The sequence below is a fragment of the Arachis hypogaea genome, chromosome 14, assembly GCF_003086295.3.
Source record: "Arachis hypogaea cultivar Tifrunner chromosome 14, arahy.Tifrunner.gnm2.J5K5, whole genome shotgun sequence".
Classification (NCBI taxonomy): Eukaryota; Viridiplantae; Streptophyta; class Magnoliopsida; order Fabales; family Fabaceae; genus Arachis; species Arachis hypogaea.
This window is the reverse complement of record NC_092049.1, coordinates 6,048,965-6,055,091: the sequence shown is the minus strand read 5'-3', so window position 1 is coordinate 6,055,091 and position 6,127 is coordinate 6,048,965.

Below are 6,127 nucleotides of genomic sequence, written 5' to 3'. Positions count from 1 at the left end.
ATCTATGCATGCATCCAAATTCATGGCATAATAGTATTGGGAAAATGTTTGTTGAACTTCCAAATTATATACTCTAATCCAATACTCATTTTATCATCATTGGATTTTAGTGAGACCCTTTTTTTTTTAATCAAACAACTAACAATCTAATTAATCCAACATCACTTGTTGATTAGGGTCCGTTTGGAACTTTAAAAGTAACTTTTTTGAGTTTTTGACTTATAAAAAATAGTAATATTAATGTTTGGTGCAATTTTTAAAATTAAATTCCAGTTTTTTAAAAAGTTATTTAGGAATTTATAGGGAAGTTAAAAAAATAACTTCTTTCATAATGCTACTATTTTTTATTATATTTCTATAAAATAAATACTTTTAGAACTAAAAACTCAAATATAAAATAACTTATTTATAAGCTACTTTTAATATAGTCATTTATTGTTTAAGCTATTTTTTCAGAAGTAAAAGTTTTTTTAACAATATATATATATATATATATATATATATATATATATATATATATATATTTTTTTTTTTTTCATTCTTACCGCTCAAATTTGAGACCTTTTATTAAAGAATCAAAATTATTATCATCTTAAGCAATTTTACATTGGCGTGAGGCCCCTTTCATACTTAAATTTTTATTTTCTACAATTAATTATTGTCAAGTATTAATATCCATATTTTTTAGATGTTAAAACAATATTGATATAATAGTTTCTTGCACTATTTAGAGAGGCAACATCTCATGCTTTTGATATCACAATCTATAAAACGAAACGTTTAGCTATTAATTAGTGCTAGGCCATTATTCTTGCTCTTACCAAACATAGCTAATAAGATGAGTCCCTTTCAATGGAGACCACCACAACCATCTCCATCCTATGCTAATTAATTTTTGAGAACAAAATTGTAATTTGGTGACAGTAATAACAGCTACCACTACCATAGTGGTGGTGCATATGGTTCTATCATATTTGTATTGGGATAATAATTATGTTCAAGGTCCAATCCATTCTCATGGTCTCTAGTGCAAAATTGGGAGATTATTCCCAATAATAAGTATGACAACAATTTAATTTATCATCCGTCAAATTATTTGTTATTTTTTTATGTATTATTTAATAAAAAATTAATAAAATTAAATATTTGTTATTATAATAAAAATTATAATTTTCTTATAATAATAAATTTTTAAATTTAATTAAATATTTTATTTTATTAATTTTTTGATTAAATAATACATATAACAACAATAAATTATTTAACACATCACAAATTAAATTATGACCGTACTTATTATTCCAACCATTTGTATAAGGAGATAGACCTAGCTTGGCCAACATATATATATATATGGAACATCAGTATTTTAGTCATTTTAACCGTTGATTTTAATTAATATATATTACATATATTTTTTATAATTGAGATCAACAATTAAAATGATTAAAACATTGGTGTACCTAGTGTATTTAAAATTCTTCCTATATAATTAAGAAAAATTTTCAAGTGTGCCGTCATATCGGTGTTTTAGTAATTTTTAACCGTTGATTTTAATTATAAAAAATATATAGAATATATATAATTAAAATCAACGGTTAAAAATTACTGATATACCAGTACGACAGTACACTTAAAAATCTTCCATTAATTAATTGACTCTCTTGAATTTTCATTTTCAGGCTGATGAGGAGCTGGGACACCCTATTTGTGCTCATCTGCATCCACTTGTTGTTTCCTTCCATCATTCATCAATTTTATTTATGGACCCGTTTTCTTTTCCAACTAGTAATATCTAATTATCTACTCGTTACTTTTCAATGGAAAGTTGAGAATCAGCTGGAAACTGGAAATGTACGGAAGATCAACTGAGTGAACAACTTTAGTGATAATTTGATTTACCCTTCAATTTCAATTTCTATTTAGTTTGAAGCAACTTACTCCAAAAAATACTCTGTGTTAATTTTGCTTTGTATTGTATGTCATTGAGTCCATATATCACTTTTATATCATTTTATTTAATATAAAATATATTATGTGTACTAAAATTAAAATACTACATCAGATATTAATCTATTATATGTAGCTGTGTATATTAATATATACTAATTCACATATTTTTCTAATAAAATAATTAATTACCATATATAATAATCAAAAATACATAATAGAATAATTAAATTTGCAATAGATGAATAATTAAACTTTAAAATTTATAGTAGTATGTAAAAAATTTGATGAGATGTCAAATATATATTTTTATATGTGGTAGCTGATTATTGCACTACTAGAATATTAGCATTAGCGACAAATTTTTGGGACCTATTTTTTCTGTTGCTAATTAGCAATGGATTTAACCGAAATAGCAACGAATTAATTGAAAGGCGAAATTTGACCGAAATTTGCTAAAAATAAAGTGATCCTCGCTCTTTTTTTTTTTTTTTTACCAAATATATAAAGACTCGAACCCACAACCTTTTAGATAAGTATGGGGAGATTATACCATTTGAGCTATTATTCATTGGCGATCCTCGCTTTCTTTTGGTGCCAAATGATGGGAATGAAACATTAGAGATGTTAAATTAAGGACATATTTGCGGAAAAATCTATTGCTAATCAGTAAAATAAAAACAATACTTTGCTAAAAATTAGAGACAAATTTTTAACTAATTAACACAATTTTATTGATGATTATGGTTATTTCCTTCTTATTAGGACCCACTTTATGTATTCCTCCTTATTTTAGCTCGCCATGGCCAAATCACGATGGTTCCTTCTTTTCGTACAAATTTCATTCTAAAACACCACCCCAAATTTTATATATTTTAATACTTGTCAAAACAAATTCATATATCCTTATATTTTTATGTTTCTATTTTGAGATAAATACCAAATAAATTCCATGCATTCATTTCCCTGTCCAAGTTCATCATCTCTTTTCTCTTTCGAGAAATGAAAAAGAAAAGATTTATTTTTCAACTTATATTTCTAAGTCCTAAAAAAACGGAAATGTTTGCTAATAAAAGAAAATCAGCAAAAAACAGTCATAACTTACCCTATTTAGCATTCATTAATTGTTACGACAATTAATTAATGCTAAATAAGACAAATTATGTCTATTTTTTTTTGTTTACCTAGCTCAAAAAAAATAGTGCGTATATATATATGTACTCATTTTTCTTACAATAATATTTGTTTCTTCTTCTGCTAATTCAGAAGATACCTCACCGGAATTTATTAAAAAAAAAAAAACAATTTAATTTGTCTTGTTGGTAAGAAATGCAAGGCATCTCAATCAACAATGGACCCATTAACAAATTCCAATTCCAATTGGCTATTGTGGCACATCAAAGAGAGCTACAGCGATTTTTACTCTACTTATTAATTTTTTATTTAAAAAAATCAAATCAATGGCTAATAATTTAAGGTGAATTATTAATTATTTAACCCACAAATCATTCCCATTTGTTTAACTAGTCTACAGTCTAGAGAGATTCCCCTTCCCATTAATTGTTTACTCTGAAACACGATTTCCCAAGAACCAGTTCACCACATATTATGTAATAATAAACAATTCCTAGCGAATCTTTACCCTTCCTAATTTATTGATAGTTTTTTTTTTTTCTTTTCTTAAATCTGAATCAACTACTCTCTTTTCTTGTGTATAATTTTTTTATTAAAAAATTAATTCATCTAGACTATAATATATTCTCAAACTCATCAAGTATTTTTTTAAAAAGAAATTCTTATATTGAAAGAATAAATATAAAAAACCAAATTTTAATTTAGTTAATATTAACTATTTTTTATTGAGTAAATGATCAAATTAGTCCCTAAAAGATTATTCATTCTTTAAATTGGTCATTGAAAGATTTTTTTAATCAAATTCGTCCTTATTTTAAATTAGTCATGTTAGTCTTTGCATCACTTTATTTTTTGATGATGTTAAAATTTACTAATGTAACATGTTCAATGACACTCCAACATACACCTAGGAGTCTTAATTGACTATTAACATGATTAATTTATGAAATTAGATCAAATTAACTTTAAATTAGCTAGAAAATTCCAATGCCTCAAGTTTTCTCTTCAATTAGGTTTTGATTTGATCTAATTTCATAAATTAATCATGTTAATAGTCAATTAAGACTCTAGATATATGCTGGGATGTCACTTAACGTGTTACATTAGCAAATTTTGACACTATCAACAAACAAAGTGACAGAAGGACTAACATGACTAATTTAAAATTTTTAAAGGACGAATTTGATTAAAAAAATCATTCAAAAACCAATTTAAAGAATGAGTAATCTTTTAGGGACTAATTTAACTATTTACTCATTTTATATTATAAAATTAATTTTTAACACTCGTTTTTAGAAAAAATTAGGATTTATAGTTAAGATTTTGAATTTAAGATAAAAAAAAAGTAATTTAAAATTTACTTGATATTTTTATTGAAGAAAAATCAAATTTTTTAATTAAATTTGTTAGAGATATAATTATTATTCATATACCTTCTTCGATCAGTTTAAGTTTTTGGGAGAACCGATTTCACGACAAAACTCAACAAATAAATATCACAGAAAGAAAAAAAAAAGTTTTAAGTTTATTACCTCTTTATACCAAGCGTCCCAAATCTATTTCCCCCACCTATTCCAAGTTTCCAACTAGATTGCCTTTCATGTACAATTATTACATGTTTCTTGTTCCCCCTATACTATATATATATATGTAGGCTAGCTATAAATAAATATATATAGTTCTCAAGCGTGGTTAATTCATATTCTAATTTGTGTATGTGAAATTTTCTATAGAAGCAATTATTCTAATAGCATAGGCATAATAAACTTGAGAGCTAGGTCCTTTGCTTGTTTATATGATATATGAGATATCACAGAAAAAGCCAAGAACCAGAGCTAGTTGGGAATTAAATGTGTAGAAATGTAATGCTATGTAATTATGTATAATGTTGTTGAAGTTATTATTGTATGTACGTGTTGCACATGCAGGCGTGTGTGAGGCACAGGGTTACCCACCGACCCAGAGAGAGGCATCAACGTTGTTTCAACTTTCATGGGTAACAAACATAGCTATTTCTGAGATTTAATAATTATCAAGACCATATAGTTTGGTACAATGTCACTTTCAATTATGTATTATGTGTATGTGTAGCTGCGTCAGCTAACAGTTTCCATCATTTTTCTGTTGCTGTCACAGTTTACAGAAATTAAACCTCACTCTTCATCATCACTACTCATTTATATTCCTATACAATTCAATATAGAGCCATGAATTTCAAATGCACAAAAAGTTTGACTAATAATAATAACGCATGTAGGACGTAGTATATGCTGTATGTGTATAACTACTGTATAAGTGACTCTTAATTATAACATAAATCATGATGAATAATATGCATTTAATAATGTGTGAATGAGTGATTTTATTTTAATCAAATTCTAATTAAGTTTCTAAACATTATTTATTTTTTCTTTTAATAACAGAAATATATAAATTTTATGAAAAATATATATATTTTGAAAGAACACATAACTTTTTTTTCAATAATAATAAAGTTTTAAACAATACATAGTAATTCTATATAAATAACAGAATATAAAAAAGAAGAAAAAAAAAATAATAGAATAGATACAGAAAACATATATGCAACATAAAAAAAAAAATAGAAGAATGTAAAAGGAGAAAGAAGAATGCCATTTTTTCTATGTAAATATCTTTTTTCTAGAGCAATTAATTAAGAGACTGATTGAACTATTTCAAAAAAAATAACCTCTATAGCATTAATTAAAATTAAAACCAAGTGTTTGTAGGTAGGGGTGTCAAAAATTTTCAGGAAGTGAGGATTCCCGTGGGAATTGTTTCGAATAGGGCTCCGATAGCGGAAAATTTTTTTTGCGGGGATGGAGATGGGGGACAAAATTTTCCCGAAACAGATGTAGGGACCCGAGCGGAGATTCCTGTCTCCGTTCCCATATTTCTCACAATTTTTTAATATATTAAATTACTTAAATACCCTTAAGAAGAATAAATTACCATTTGTATCCATGAAAGATACAGACGCTGACAAATGTATCCATATAAGAACAAAACGACAATTGTAACA